Genomic DNA, 17804 nt, shown 5'->3' on the forward strand with positions numbered 1-17804 from the left:
GGTGTCCATTCAGCTATTATAGAAGAGGGGGCAGGAGTGGGTGGATCCTGTGGGTGATGGGCGTAATGTGTCTCTGTATAACTGAGCTTCCACTGAACAATACTGCAGAAAGATTTGGGGTGTTTATCACTGAGCTTTCAGAAAAAAAGTCAAATGCTACTTCACAACATGTTTGCAATTACTCAAGGCCATGGCAAAAAATGTCCATTATAGTCACGGACACCCACTGAAATGCCAGAGGTACTACCTGGAAGTTTGGACACATGTTGTACAATTTAACAGTACAAACTGTATCGCGAGTGAACTAAGAGCTATGATCATGTGACCCACCACATTTATTTTGTGGCTCATTTAACATAATCCGGGAGTGCACCTCTCACTGGCTGTTACTTAATAATATTTTCTTTAAATCTCACATCCTTGTTTACTAACTACAGACAACAGCTCATTTGGGATGTTTCTCAAATCGTGTATGCCCATGCAATTAACCTGTTAGTGAGAGGTAAATAAATGCGATTACTATGCCACCTTGGGTATTTTAAATTTATTGTAAACCCTCCAAAACAGAACTGGAAGAAGTTGAGGAGGAGATGAATCGCAATTGGTCAGTAAAATTTTCATATTCTTAAATCCTCACTTGCAGCATTTTACACTGGTTATTGACAGCAAGGCTTAAGTACAGCAGTAAAATCAAGTAGTATTTTCTTCTCTTCAGTACACAACATAATCCAAATCTCTATTTTTATTCAAAAATTTTGCACACTCTCCTCAATGTTTCCAAGCAACAGAAAAACAACACATGAGTAGCTACCAGAAAATACCTGGAAAAAAATTATGGGTTATTGTCAAACCATACACATGACTTGTAATCCAGTAGCATCAACTGGAAAAGTATTTGGGTCACATAATAGGAGAAGAGAAGGTGAAAGATTGCTCTGATTATTTAGTGACTGTTGGCTAAAGAGCGCGTGTATAAAGATTCTTAAATTTTTACATTCCATTCCTTGGCAACAGATCAAGTGCATAACTGCCAATCCCATTTGTAAAAGAGAGCAGAAATGACGTCATGACAAATACAATGACTAACAAAGCCATGTATGGGCATACAAACAAATGGTCTTAAAGCAGAGGCAGTGAAATAATGAAACCTTTCTCTTCAGACATCTGCAGTTTGTAAGGCTCAGGCTGTCGTCATGAAACTCATCAGTCTCTAGGCTGAGGGGGCGGCTCCATTTATTGAATCCTCTTACAGAGGACAAATATTTCGGAACCATCAGAGTCGAAGCAGTTGTTCAGGGCTGACCCTCCAGTAGGAAATATCATTTTAGAGAATAAAAGCAATGCCACTGACTAAGCACCAACAACATTCAAGCAATGCCCCAATAAAAGAAGCCCAGAGTCACAGAATGTCTCAGAAAAGGAACTGCAGAGGTTGGCTCTGGTCCCTTGTTGACAAGGGCTAGCCTGTAAGCCTGAATATGATTAAAGTGTTAACACAGAAAGAAATACTTTCAGCTTTATTGGAACACAAATTTGCAAATGCTGCAATGGCCTCCCATATTTCTTATATTGTAGCATATGCTGAACCATATTTCTGCCACATCACTGCCAATTTCCATTTGTAGGTCCTGGAGCATCCAATGAATTCTTCAAATTGATGACTTATGTGGAAGGGCACTCTAAAATACTCAAATGCAATCTCATAATGCAAATCGCATGATACAATCATGGAATTAAAAAAAGATGTCAATCGTATAATGCAATTGTTGACAAAGACATGAAGTGGACTTATCGCTGGAGTGAAGCAAAGCATTTGCTGCTTGACTGAGTAGCTGTACGCTCTTCAAAAAAGATGGGAAACTGTTGCGCTGCAATCGCTGCAATCCAAACAGATCTGACCACCCTTTGGTTTACCACGTTTCTAGTTGCAGCCACTTGAGGGAGTATAATGTGCTTGAGTTGTTCTTTAAAAGTGCACCCAGCTATTTGCTATTGTGTTAAGCCTAGAATAGATCCATCTATCCATTTTCTATACAGCTTGTCCCCATGGGGGTCGCAGGCCTGCTGGAGCCTATCCCAGCAGTCATCGGGCAGTAGGCGGGGGACACCCTGAATAGGTTGCGAGCCGATCGCAGGGCACACAGAGACGAACAACCATCCGCACTCACACCCAGTGGCAATTTGGAATGCTCAATCGTCCTACCAAGCAGGTTTTTGGGATGTGGGAGGAAAACAGAGGGCCCGGAGAAAACCCACGTGGGTATGGGGAGAACATGTAAACTCCACACAGGGAGGGCCGGAGGTGATATCGAACTGGCACCCTGGTTAGCAGCTAACCAGTGCGCCACCGAGCCACCTGCCAGAATAGATTGTCTAGAATTGTGTTTATTTGTGCTGCTTAATTTGCTTTTCATCCACTTGATATTGGAAAGATATTGTTTACAAACCCATCAACTTATTGGATTTTGAGTCTTGAGTAAACCTAATACAGAGGAACTGGAGGAAACCTGTACCTGGATTGACACAGTTCCAAGTGGTGGCATGCTCAATAAACGTCAATACAGTAGTTTATTTGCAATTAAGGAGATTGCAAGCAGACAGGGTTTATGTATTTCCAATCTCAAGCGAGATTCATTATGCCATTAGGAGGTTTACAAATAACTAGTTTTATTCAATGGATCCCAAGTCCCATCAGGGAATTAATGTATGGTATGTCTAGTGTCACAGACAACACGTTTGTCTTGGCTTGCTGTTTTACTGAACCCAGTAGAATAACTATAGAAAACTGTCCTTTGTGACCAGGTTATGTTGTAAAACTTTGCTGAGGAATGAGTGATTACGTTGGTTTAACTGTTTTGAAATAAATAGGAAAGTCAGGTATTTATGAATACATTTTCTCAATAGAAGATGGATGGATGGATGGATGGATGGATGGATGGATGGATGGATGGATGGATGGATGTTCCTGACCCCCAAATTTTTCCCTGCTGACATCAAAATGTTTTACTATTCAGATTACTCCAACAATCAAATTGAACTTTTAAATTGTAATATGAAACTGATCCAAATAAATTAATTCAATACTTAAAAGGGTGATTTGCAATTCTCTCATCACTTATCTATACAAACTTGCACAAAGGGGCATCAAGACAATGAAAGTAAAATAATTAACATGTTAAATGAATTATTTACTAAGAAACATTTTCATGCACAACTTGACACCAATTATATTCCCTTGACATTTTGTGCTGAATAAGACGAAACAAAACTTTGTTACTTTTTTTTTACGGGTATAGGCACTTGTCTCACCATAATTGATGTAAAAAAACCTCAGAATCATTGTTGCCAGATTCTATTCAATGTTTGTCTTTAATGTTCTCTTTAATGTTGTAAAACACTGCTTGCGTGATTGAGTTTCTTCCCACGCAAATGGGCATTCCCTGCAGTGTTGTTTGTTGCTGTTGAAAACGGATGAAATCACTTTTGTATGTGAAGCCTTCAACCTCCTTCTCCCTCAGAGATTTTTTGTACTCTTAATCGAGGTGTCAAAAAAATGAGGAAAAACAATAGGCTATTCCTGAGGTATCATCAATATCCCCGGGACATGAACACCGCTACCTTTACTTTACAGAACTAGATTTCTGTCCTGGTTTATTTGAGGTGTTGGTGAAGGTGCTGTATTTCTGTGATGTCATGCACCATGCTACTACTTTAACTGTCAAGTGCAATTCTTCAACATGTTGATGAAATGCTGATTTCATGGGTAGTGAAATCTCTTGGGGAGCTCATTTTAAATGTCTATGTGTGTGTGTGGAGGTGGGTAACTAGTTGTGGATTTGTGCAAGATAATTGATTGTGATGATGTCAGAATGTTAATGTTTTATTGGAACATGCCGATGTGTTAACATGTTGCCTTCACAACATTCTCACTTGATGACAGTTATGACATTTCGAGGTCACGAATGGTGTGGGGTGTAACAATGTGTTATCATGTGGCAAAAGAACAAGAAGAACTCACATTTTTTTATTGGATTGTTTTATATTTATGTGAATCAGGTTTCCATTTCCAAGTTACAGAACGGTACTATTATTATGTTTAGATTTATTTCATGACTGCAGATTCTGAATATAACGTATTTTTCCGCACTATTAGGCGCACTTAAAAACTTAAAATTTACTCAAAAAACCACAGAGCACCTTATAATGCAGAGCACCATATATATGATTCAATTGATTAATTATTTGATCCATACTGGTTGTAAACAGCGCTCTGCCAAAATGTTTCAGTACATTTTAGTACGACTAGTAAATTACAAGGTTCCATCGCTTCCCAGCATTACGGCAACCTATAGGCTAGAATCCATCTTATCGCTTGATTGACATACAGGTAAGCCTATCACAGTGAACCCCTCCCCCCCCCACAGCACATAACGCAAGCCCGTCATCAAAGCTAAGAAGCTAATCAACGCATTACGCATCACTGCATGCACTTGCTTCTTTCTTTTAAACTAAATGAAGTTTATGACCAGTAAAGATGAGTGGGGTTGCTGGACCAAGAAAGAAGCCAAACCGAATCGCTGTAATCCCATCGCTTGATTGACATACGGGTAAATCTATCGCGAGACAAGCACAGTGAAACCCCAACCCCCCCTCCACCACCACAGCACATAACGCAAGGCCGTCATCAAAGCTAATCAACGCAGGAATTTACTTCATTGACTGGGTTGACATTCCCTTTAGGACAGCACCATCTAGTGGATGCATACCGTAACCCTAGTCAACTTTAGTTTGATCTAGTAGTACTTTTTTATGCGCCTTTTAATCCGGTGCGCCCTATATATGAAATAATTTCTAGAATAAAAATTCAATGAAGGTGCGCTTTATAATCCAGTGCGCCTTATAGTTCAGAAAATACTGTATATGTACTATACGTGTTCTATCAAGAAATGAGAGCAGCGGCTGCTATTGCCCTTACTTGCTAAAGTTAACTGTGAACTGGGCTTCCAGAATGCTGATATAGAGCAGGTCCCACAGTATGTGTCCAAATCACATCATGGACAGTCTGTGAGGTCTCTTAAGAAAACAAGTTAAGCCATCTGGAGGAAAAAAAGGAGCAAGAGCGAGGTACAGAATGAAAACCAAATGACAGATGTGGCTTTATTATATTTTTATGGCCGTCTGGTACACCACACTCTGAGAAAGTCTGAAGAACAAATCCACAAGCTTATTATGTGTGCAAGATTTTATTTTAATTTGTTTCATTGAAGGTAGACTTATGCACATAAATTTTGTGTCCAGCGTCATCTTCAAATTCTTTGACGATACTGAACCAACTGCAGTGACAGAGTCGTCTGGCCCGCTTAAACTCACCCGCTGGCTAGAGTTTGGACTGGCATGATGAAATGCAAAGAAAAATCCAACATGCGGCCTTACTGTTTCTGTCACAGTAGGAATAAGAAGATCGCAGAATAGAAAGGAATGACTGATGGATGGGGATTTTGATCGCTGTGAAATTGACAATAAAGCTCATAGGAGATCTGTGAATCTTTTTTTTATAAGTTAAGTTATGTTTAAAACATTTCACAGCTTTTATGTTCATTTGGAGGAGTAAGCTTTGAGTAGTGAAGAGACACATTTAAAACTTTTCTTGGTTCTAATTTCATCTCTGTATGCTTTGTAATTCACTGTTGATGATAAAGCGTAGCAATACTGAGTAAAACCTTGTTAATTATTCAGAAGGGTGACAGCATAGACAAAATGTCTAATGCAGTTTGGTTATGGACCCCAATTTTCTTCGTCGTAAATACATTTTCAAGTAGTATTTTAAATGGACAATATGAGGACCGTACAAAGCTAAATGACTGGCGCCTAAAACCTTCTATACAACACGCTGTCGGGGTTATCTGGACCCCAAAGTTCACGTAAAATCGAGATTTTGCTATACTGGTATGGCAAGTGAAACTTGAGTCTAAAACAACAATTTTCATTCCCTTGACTTGGCTCCTAGATTTGTGATGAAGAAGTTAATCACCTTTAATTTTAAAGGAAAAATCTCCATTAAATCACACTGAGTCGTTTTATTGGCCAATTTTGTTGTTGTTTTTTTCAACTCTCTTATGTCAAATTAACATGAACAAAATGTTATTGTATTCATGAAAAGCATACCTTGTTCATATCTTGCACAGTACCCACCTAAAATATCTTATTAAATGTTCAGTTTATGAGGGGAGGAAAGCAGTACGGATTCAACCGGATACTTGTTTGCGTTTGTATTCTCTGATGTTTATTGCTACTTTCCAAAAAGGACAAGTTACAAGTATGAGAGAGTCTTCACACATGTATAGTGAATATCCTTAACAGATTTACCATCTTGCCTTGGCAGATGTTCAGAAAATGGGTGCTATTTTATGTCTGATACGTTTTAATTCATTCTATCGCTTCATTCTTTAATACGAAATAAAGCCATTTAATTATTTCATAACTTTAATTGGGTATAACCACGTTTCCCATTTCCATCATCTAACGCCTACTGCATCCCTTGCCTCGCCATGTAACACCAAAATTAAATATACAGAAGCGTAGAAGGCTTAAGTTTTCATCAAAACTCTGAAAAACACACGAGAGGCCCAAATATTTGTACAAGCATATGAAAAGAAACCTCTTCATAATAACATTTCTAGCAATGAATCAAGTAGTATTGTGCAATTAAACAAAGACAGCTGTTAGAATTACAGCAAGGTTGCTGCATCGAAGCAGGAAATTAAAAGTTTGATCATTGAGCTAGAGAGAGGTTTCCAATCATATTGTACCGTAATTGTTCATTCATATATTGTATCATATTTATTCATGTCACCTAAAATTAGGTAAAATTAATCTGTTTACAAATCCGTGGTAACCATTTGTCACAAACTGATTTGGTTCTGCATACCAATGCTCTTTATTTCGGTGGATAAGTACCTTTATGTATCCCAATTCAGAACATAATAATAATAATAATACATTTTATTTATAAGGCGCCTTTCAAGGCGCTCAAGGTCGCCGTGCACACATAAAAATTTAGACAAATGCCTAATAAGAAATAAAAATAGACAAATGCCTAACATGAGAAATAAATTACATGTAACATTTAACCCGCCCAAGTAGTTTTTTTGAATTTTGTGGCGTGATTAAAATGGTGACCAGTGTCTGACATGCACTTGGGTGTCACCCCTCCTCCGTATATAAGGTTGAGCTGTCCAGTGACTTACGTAAATGGGCGAATGGTCTGCAGTCACATTATATTCATATAATCATCATTCTGTGGGCGAAGGTGGAACCCCTCTTGTACACTCTGTGAAGTCATATCACATGACTGAAAAAGATAGATGCAGTCATTTTTATAAGCAGGTCATCTGAGAAAATGTCCCTTAATCCAATATACTGGTACATATCATGGAAAATCCATGTTTTTTGCTTTTATATTCATTTTCTTGTGTATTTGGAGTCTCCAAGAGTGTAGAAAAGAAAAAATATATATTCCTCCAGGTGGTTCTGAGATACTTTTAAGATTTCTTTGGAGGCTATTTCTTATTCCGTTCAGTTTTCTCAGTTTTTTATTATGTATTTTTATCTATGAGTAAAACTAAAACAGTAGAATTTATTACTGTTATACGTAAGATGTAAAACTAAATAAGATATTTTGGATTTCGTAAACAAAGGAGAGGGTTCTTAATTATGGTTCAAAAGGGATCTTAAAAAAGCTGTAGCAGCTCATAATGAAGATTTAAGTTGTGTCAAATTGTTTCTCTGTGCTGCAGGGCCTGCATGACGCCACTACTGCAATTGAAGGATTTGGCCAGTCTTGGCTTGGGGCTCTTCCAGATGTCATCATGGTAAATTAACTGCATTATAGAGCACCGTTCCACCTTCAAGCTACTGAAGGCCCTTTTTACAATGTAGCCCCATTCACCCGTTCTCCCAATGATGATGGAGGATGCTGCCATGGAAGCAAACGAACCAGATCATTCACACAAGATGACACTTTTGTATGAAGAAAATCCAATTCCTCCCATATAATCGCTTACTTTCTGTGATGCTGACATTAGTTATAAAGTTAGCGAAATAAGATGTATTATATGAATAAAAGAGGCGGCTCGGTGAGCACTGGGTAGCACGTCTGCCTCCCAGTTAGGAGGGTGCGGGTTCGATTCCACCTCCAGCCCTCCCTGTGTGGAGTTTGCATGTTCTCCCCGGGCCCGCGTGGGTTTTCTCCGGGCACTCCGGTTTCCTCCCACATCCCAAAAACATGCTAGGCCGATTGAGCACTCCAAATTGCCCCTAAGTGTGAGTGCGAGTGCAAATGCTTGTTTGTCTCTGTGTGCCCTGCGATTGGCTGGCAACCCGTTCAGGGTGTCCCCCCGCCTACTGCCCGATGACGGCTGGGATAGGCTCCAGCACGCCTGCGACCCCTGTGGGGATAAGCGGTACAGAAAATGGATGGATGGATATGAATAAAAGTGTGAAGACCATTAGACCATCACTCTTTCTCTGTACTACAATATAATTTCAAAATGCAACACGCCCAAATGTTGTAGTATATGTTTTAAGTTGAACAATGTTGCCAAAAAGTAACTGAAAAATTGGCACAATCTTTTAAGCATTGTTTGCAGTAAATGTGCTGTTATTTTTAGATTGAGGTGACTTTCTAAGAGCACCTCATAGGCTTGCAGCTCATTTTCATTCTGCTTTGTTCTTGATGCAACTGTAATCCTTCAGCTCTTTCAGTGAAACCGTCAAACTGTCTGTCACGGTTGGTACCTGGCCTCTAAAGCAACAGTTACCACCTTCAATGTGCTGCATCTGCCGAGCGTGTGTCTTTAAACACAAATCAGCAATGAAAAAGCATCCATCTCATTATATTGCAGCGCTGGCTCTGTATATCTTTCACTTGAATGACGCCACATTGAAGTTTAGTAAAATTGCTTGTCGAGAGATTGTACTGTTTAATTATTTGTGTTGGGGGGGAAGCCTTTATACCCATGGCTGTGGAACAGTTTAAAATTCCTTAATTGTATATCAAATCTTCTACATGCACAGGATGAAGCACTGGTTAGCACATTTGCCTGACAGTTCTGAGGTGCAGGGTTCAATTTTGGAGAACTAACCGCCGGCCAACTGGTGAGAGGCCTAAATAATGTAATTGATGTAAATGTGTCTACATTATATTACAGTATATGTGATTATAGGCATCTACAGTAAATTAAATAGTTTTTGCAAGGGCTTTACTATCCCCATGAAACCCTGCTATTTAATTAAAAAAAGAATAATGCAAATTCATTTTATGGTTATGCTTTTAATATGAAGCTGCATTTTATGCACATAAAAAATATCATGTATTGATAGCAGGTTACCAGCATATACCTGAATAAGTGAATACAAATTCTGAAAATGCTCAAGGCAGTGAGAAAGAAGGCATTTCAACGAGTGGAACATTCGATAAGCAGATCAACAGCAGATGTGTGAATGGATGAAATCAATTTACAGCTCACTATTAAATGTATATACGTACATATAGCTTGGGAATGAATGTTTACATGCGGCTTTTGCATTGGTAAAGTATGGCAAACTCAAAGTAAAAATTACAACAGGTCTGAGGAAATAGTATGAAAAGCACCCTGTCCCCCACCCTCTTCAAAGAACCACTGTTCTTTGGGTCAGGCCGCAGTTGTAAGTACGAACTTGTTCTTAATTGTTTGCCTGGTTAAATAAAGGTTAAAAAAAAAAAGGACAATTTGTGTACTTAAAAGAACCGCAGAACGGGGAAAAATCACTCTGAATTTAATACAAAACTAGTCGACAATATTTCTCAGAGTATTGGGTCTTTACTGACCGATTAAGTGCCTGAGTGCCAGTGGCAATTTTTGACTAATTATCAACTCATTTTACTACTGGGAGGGCCAAGCTGGCGATGGGTTTTTGTCCAAGGGGCACAATTTTGTTTTGCAAACACACATACACACACAGACTATTGACTACATTGTTTCACTGTAATACTTTTAGTAGTTTTTTGTTTTTTGTTTTTTTTACTGCTTATTAAACTAATAGTGATTTGTCTGTGCAACACTACGTCACCACAGAATGTAAAGTTAGCATATGATATAACCATTGTATTGACATTATGTGACAAATTTTAGTATGATACTGCAATGACCATATTAGATGGTGCATAGAAGGACCCAGGCACCAGGAGAAAAACTGTTGACACCGAAATACTTGAAATACCCATCCAAGCAAAATGTAATGTCTCTGATGAACCTTCAACTTCACTTCTTGAAATACCCAATCAGCAATGAAAGAACATGCAAACTCCATCTTTAGTGGAACCGTCTGTCAGGCAACATCAGAAACAATGAGCACAGCACACACGCTGGTTGGAACATTGCAAATCATTCACAGTCATTAAACTGTCATTTTCCTTTTGAGAAGAGAACAATTAATAAATGTGCCGTATGTTTGATGACCCCCACATAAATGGAAGGAAGGACTGCTTGCTGTGCATTAGAAACCATTTCTCTCCAGCCAAGTCTTTAATGATGTCTCATCTGCATTTTTCAATTTGAGCGTGGCTAAAAATAAATCACTTGCCGAAATGAGTCACATTTATTAAATGCAAAGCAACTCGACAATCATAATCAACCACTTTCTAGCTTTAGCAATATAGTATTTAGTAAAATTAACAAACCATGGTAAAGCGTTTTTCAAGTATTAACGTAGACTGTAATTGTTTTCAATTGTAACTTTTATAATAATAATAATAATGCAAATGTTTTTATGGTTCTAATGATAATTGTTTTAAAGATTGCAATTGAAAAAAAAAAACATTTACTAAGTCTACATTAAAAGTTCTTGAAAAATGTCAGCTGTTTTACAAAGGTTGATTAATTAAACTTAGTACTTTGTGAGTAATAAATAATAATAATAATAATAATAATAATAATATTTATAATACTACATTTTGAGAAATTATTATTATTAATGATAATAACATGTCAATTTAAATCCATTCACTGTATAAAAGAAAACTACACCCATTGGGGATGAAAATACAACTTTGTCAATAAGTCATAAAATACTACTCATGTGAAACTATATTATTGAAAGCACACATTTATCTTGTTCGTGATCTAAGTTTACACTAAAGGGGTTTTATCAACCACATTCCCTTTAAATGACAACAATGTAGAAGTCCAAGCCCTCTGACTATTGCTGACAAGTAACCTCTTTTCATGTCTTGCCATATGATTTGCATAATAAGTCATGCAATTTGAATATGTCATATGTAATATGGGGCACGCTGTGTGCAGCTCGAGTCACTTTCCCCAAAGGAGTTGCCTGTCCTGCTAAAAGCTAAAGCAGAGTCTTAGCCATTCTACCTCAGATATCAGCTGAGTCAGCAACATCTTGGATGCTCTTTTCGTACCCAGACTAGACTATTAACATTTTGATACATTCAGTTGGAAGATTGAAGGGAACAAGATCTTAAGCTTGTGATGAAGTGAGACAGACAATAGCTAAAGATCACTACTGCAGCAAGAAGAATGCCGCGTTTATCACTTTAGAGTGGGCATGCTTCTCTCAACTAGACTTTTGCTGGAAGCTCGCCATAATGTTTCAATTTCTTCACAAATGCAGAGGAGAAAGAGTTGGCTTGGACCATAAATGTCCCTCCTCCCTCTCGGCTTGTGGGTCGCTTTCTATGTGTGTCAGAGTTTGGAGGAATCCAGGTCTTGTTGCTTTGGGTTCTGGACTCATTTGTGACCTTTAAGATTAAAGCCAAGGTTATCTTCCACTTTTCGATAATCTTTCTTTCACTGCTACCTTTTTGATTTGAGGGGATCATTGGGTGGGCTAGTGTGCAGATTAAAATATCATGCTGATAATGAATTCTGAGGAAAAGCGCGTGGGGAACAAGCTTGTTTATCTTTAAAGACATGAGATGAGAGAACAAAATAATCAGACAGATTTGTAGTTGTTTCTCTTGTCAATTTGCTGAGTAATTACACGCACAAAAAAACGTCATTTCCAGCTGCTTCTCCCCATCAACAAAGCTCTCATCAATGTAACCTCTGATGTCAACCATTTGCTTTTCACTTTGTTTTTGTGAGAGCAACTGCGGTGAAAAACTATTGTTGCGCATCTTGGGTGGTAAAAATAATGGAAGTTGCCTGCCAATCTTCTAGTCCAACATCACTGAACAGCACAAGTGATTCACTATGGTCACCCCTGAGGATACAAGCCGAAAATCACAACTGAATATTACTAATAATATTTGTCTCATCTGATCCTATTTGTCATGATTGGTGGAAAGGGGCCATTGTCAAAACTTCTCAGATGAAGGACAGGAACCCTTCAATCAGTAAGATTTTGAAAGAACCTGCAAACTGCAACTGACTGTAAAAGGTCTGCCGACAGAAAGCCGAAAGTCAACAGAGAGCCTGTCAACAGATCTGTGACTCATAGGCCAACAGCTTTGAGTGGGTGTGATGGGTCAAGAAGCATAAACAAGTTCAAAGTTAAATATAATCATTGGGAAAGAAATAGTAAAATGAAAGACCTACGGAATATTAAACATTTTTGGTGTATGTTATAGAGTTAAAATACATGGGGGGTCACCAGAGGTTGATCTAATATTTAAATTCCAAGTGATCTGCTGTTGCCATGGAAATGACTCACTCCTGAATAAACAGTTAAGATCACATTGTGATGTATTTTTGAAATGAAAATTAATAAAAAAGATGGAAATAATTTACTTTCACAGTTCCTTTCACCAGTACACAGCAGCAGCAAATGTGTTCTGTCAGGTGTTACACAATGTCAGAAAAACTAAAAAGACAAGATGTTTTCCAACTTGGGGAATTATAACATTTTCTCTTTCTTGCTCAACCTATCAACCTCTTTTCAAATGTTATGCTGTCAGCTTACCAGCCCCCGCAATGTGGAAGAGAGTCTCAGTGGAGACAAAATAAAGCAACACTCATGATTAATCGTGAGATTGCGCTGCTGAGCTTGTCACTGTGTTAGGGAAAAACAAGTATGTTACTCTTTATAAGACAACAATAATGATATATATATAACACATAGTATACATATACATATATATACATATACATATACATATACATATACAGTCATCCCTCGCTACATCGCAGTTCGATTATCCTGGCCTCAGTACATCAGGGATTTTTTTCCCCAAAAAATTAATTCACAAATTAAAAATAAACCTTCTAAATTGTGGAATATGGCACGAAGGTTGCCCACACGCAAGCAGAAGGCAGGGAGTGTCCACACAATTGCAGTAAACATACTTGACTTTTTTTATAAAAAAAAAAAAAAACACACACACAAACGCATCATAATTATATATACGTATTATTTATACATTATTTTCTGTATGTCATTTGTACTACATATTAATATAATATTTACATGTTTGAAACTATTATTTAATGTTCTAATGATAACATATGCATTTATATGGTTTAATATACAGTTATTGATACACAAACATTGTATGTAGTATGTTTAAAAAAAGAGTGACACTACTTCACAAATTTTCACATATCGCGAGTGGTCTTGGACCCAATTATCTGCAATAAACAAGGGATTACTGTATAGGCTATAAAATTATATGCATTCTAAAATGTTTACAATGATCTCTAAATAGCTTGCCTGAAATCGATAGTTTTTTTTATAATGGGATTAGAGGACAGGTTCATTTGGATGCCAAGTAGGAGTTTGCAATTGGGGGAGTGGTCACAATGAGGGTGCCCGTGAGTGCACAACAAATGATTGACAATTGGTAAACCACACTTTCTGTCTCTTGTGACTTTTCCACAGGAGAAGCATCGAAGCATTTTTACTGATCATATTAAGCCATCCATCCATTACCTTAGCCCAGTGGTTCTTAACCTGGGTTCTGTCGAACCCTAGGGGTTCGGTGAGTCGGTCTCAGGGGTTTCCTCCACTGCGGAGGTCCGAACACACCTGATTTATCGTGTAAATTCGTGATAACGCATATCTGAACTGGTCTCGCAAAAGCACACTGATTTACAGGTATGTAGTTTGTTGTGAGTTCATGCATTGTGTTGGTTTTGTTCTTTGAAAAAGGCGATGATCATGCACGGCTCATTTTGTGCCCCAGTAAAAAACATCTGCGTCTTGAACTTGAATTATTATTATTATATTATATGAATGTGCATATGAAACTGGTGGGGTTCGGTACCTCTAACAAGGTTAAGAACCACTCCCTTAGCCTCTTATCCTCCCGAGGGTTGCGGGCACGCTGGAGCCTAGCCCAGCTGACTTCGGGCACATGTTCTAAACATGTATTTGCACACTGAGTTGAAAAAATATACTTGGATTTGAAAGTATCACATCAATCTCCAAAGTTGTTTCATAATGAATGGCTGCACAGTGATAGGACTACCTACGTACATTTAATATTCAGAGAAAGATCTGACAGACATTCTCCCTCTGATGAAAGGTATCTAGTCTGCTGATAAAATTTGCATTACATGCAATCTAACAACCCTAAATGACAACGCACCATTAAAAAAAAGAAAAACGAGTAGTACTGCTCACAAAAAAAATGGGCTCAACCACTATTGTGGCTTCCATTGCACTGTTAGTAAGGCAAATAAACTACCTCGATCAGACACACATCTTCCGCAGTTTTCTGTGCCAATTCTAGAGAGACATTGATGAAAGTTTGCAGGAGAACACTCTCTTCAATTTTAACCATGTATTGCATAACATTGACGACCTGCTCAAGTCTAAAATGACCCAAGTGAGTGGGCCTCTTTGAAGTGGGCCCACGATTGGAGCCGTGTCATATATAATGCATATGCCCAACTGTGTGGTTGACCCAGTTTAACTTAAGTACACCCAGGCTTTCCATGAAAAAAATAAGTGACTATTAATTTATGTAGGTGTTGGTTGAAAGCTAAGAGTGCACCAAAGAAACTAAAATTATGGATGGGTAGATGAAGCTTCATGAACCAGCTGTTGTATTTCATTTGTATTTACTTCTCTAGATGGGACAGTTGGTTCGATTAAAAGAGATTAAGGAATGGTAAGTCAGTATACCACTGTTGAAAAGAAAGTGCCATTTAGAGGAGTCATAAGATACAACTGGTTCATGAAATTTGAAGTTTTATTTTTCCATCACTAGCTAAAGCTAACCATATGACACTCAGTAGAGCACAGAGTACCACCAAGGATATTAGTGAAAGACATATATTTGTGTTTGTTTGTTTGTTATTTAGCAAGGTACTTTCTGCTTCACCGAGATCAATATAAAAAAATGAGTATTGTGCCGTTATCCTTTCCTCTGAGTGAAATATTCCATTTACTGTGACTCAAACAGTGAAAAGTGAAAATTAATTGCTCGATGCACATCTTTATCAAGCCGCACATGATAATAAATAAGCCTTTGTTTTTTCCCTGACTGCTCATCCGTGATTTGAAATGACCCCTTAGGTTTTTACAAATGGGCTTTTGATTTTTGGCAGGTGGAATATATAAACATGGAATATGATTAAATTTTTTTTTCTTTAATAGCCTCTGTTGAAGTCTAAGCTGTATATGTACTGACAAAAATTTTGTGCATTGAGCTTCTCTGGCCCAATAGCTGTAATACACAAGACAATAAATGCACCTATTGAATGGCTTTTGGTCTTAAAAGTTTACAGTTTATTCTTTCCCCCCCCCCCCACCTATTTGAGCTGGTATTATCTGATTATTAGCTGATCTAATAAACCAGCATTGTGTCGATCAAATGGACTAATTTGCTGTGTAGTTTCATTTGTGCATTGTGGGAGGAATCTATGCAAGTTGAATTATTTAGCATGCAAAATGAATATTGCACAAGAGGGAATGTACTGTATTTTATCACAAGAGGGTAGATTAAAAGGAATCATCTGCAGTGGAGGCGGGCCCTCTTAATGCCTTAAAATGCAAGAGGCACACTGACATGGCTAAAGGTGAAAGTGATTTGCTCATGTCCGGTGGGAGGTCAAGGCGTGAAAAATACATTTATAAGGAACCACAAGCATCCAATGAGCGGATCCACGACCGGGTAATATGAAATTGAGATCAAATATCTGATTTGAATTGGGCACTTAGAGCCAGCCCTCCTTCCACCATCATTTGTGTCCGTGTGTGACACAGCGCTTGTCGGGATGTGCACATACCTGAACATCCAAATCCGAGTCAAATCAAACGCTGCATGACTTCTATGCAGTTGCGGGCTTCCCCGAAATTATCAATGGGATTGTACCAAGACTTCCAATTGCATCACTTCAAATTTTAGTTTGTTCTTGCTCAGGTCTCCCAAATTTTCCAGGGTGAACACTACAGATATAAAAGTGCAAATATCTCTTTTAAGTATGGCACTCTCCACTACGATGGCATCTGTTGCCATCGTCCCGTGCAATCTGTTAAACACGTGATTTTGCGCCCACTTATTGAGACCTTACTAATAGATCACAATCTTAGTAAATCATCCACAACACACCCAGCAATAGTGTGCACAGTCTGTTTGCATACAATTTACTGTCCACTAGTTCAGATCTTCATAAATCAGGCCTTGTGTCTTGTCCCAGTTGTCTTTTGACATTCATTGTGACAGAAAGCCCCTGGTTGTTCTCGGGAGAATATCTGTATTAAAAAATAGCACCTATTCCATCTACTACAAGTTACCAAGCAACATTTAAATAGAAACATAAATCCCCAATGTTTTAATGTATGACGACAAAGGCTAATACAGCTCACCGGAGACCAGTAATCCTATCACCCGATCATCAGTTATGAGACTGCCTCACAGAAGGTGATGTCAAGTCCTAAATCAAAGACAAGCCAAGGCAAGAAGGGGAAGGTGATGCAGCACGTACTTTTATCTGGTAAGATAAAGATAACTATAGGTGAGAGGGGAAGTCAGCAAGTTGGAAAGCGTGTTAAGAAGTCGAATCCCCTGTGTATCATACAGTAGGTCAAACTTGTTTGGTAAGTCACCCTCTGATCTTTCCGCAGTATGGCATACGGGTTGTATTTCTCAATTAGCCAGACAGATATTGTGGCCAAGCTTCCAAATTGCGTGTTTGAATAAGAACAGTGGTGCAGATTCATAGTCCAATGGATTAAACAGTTTATGTTGTGGAAGATAGAAAAAAAAAAAAAGAGATGGCTGATAAAATAAGAATTTAAAATAGATATATTAATAAGAAATAAATAAATAAAGCTTACATGCCTTAGTAATTGGGAGAACAATTTATGCATGTTCTATAAGCAAAATAAGCATGGACAAGCAGTGAACACATAGTGATATAACAAAAGCATAGAAGAGGACCTGTTTTGTTTCAAAACAGCCACACTGAGCAAAGCGGAACTATGCAATTAGTTGAATTATACTTGCTGCCACCACTGAATTCTTTATTGAGTCTGCAAAGTGCATGACGTGTATCACACCTAAATTTCTTGCTTTGTGTAGAACTAATTCATTGTCAATCATTCTTTTGCTGTCTGAAAACCAAATTAACAGAATAGAAGGTTTGAAAATAAAATGAAGTGACTTATTGAATAGAGAAAACAATAGAATTTACTAGCTACATTTGAATCTTAGCAACACAGCAAAAAAAATAATAATCAAATGAGTGTAATATTCAGTTTTACTGAAAATGTTTTGGAAAATTCAGAATGACAGTTACAGTAATTCTTAAAGTAAGTTATCTGAAAATCAGTTATAAGGTTGAACTGATGTCAGGTATTTT

The 17804-nt window shown here is 37.9% G+C and overlaps 1 protein-coding gene across 2 annotated transcripts in view; it reads right to left on the minus strand.

Moving 5' to 3' along the window:
• luzp2 (leucine zipper protein 2) overlaps positions 1-17804 on the minus strand; it is an 87547-nt gene that overhangs the window by 43377 nt on the left and 26366 nt on the right. The gene's annotated exons all lie outside the window — the stretch shown is intronic.

The sequence above is a fragment of the Syngnathus typhle genome, linkage group LG4, assembly GCF_033458585.1.
Source record: "Syngnathus typhle isolate RoL2023-S1 ecotype Sweden linkage group LG4, RoL_Styp_1.0, whole genome shotgun sequence".
In the NCBI taxonomy this organism is placed as follows: Eukaryota; Metazoa; Chordata; class Actinopteri; order Syngnathiformes; family Syngnathidae; genus Syngnathus; species Syngnathus typhle.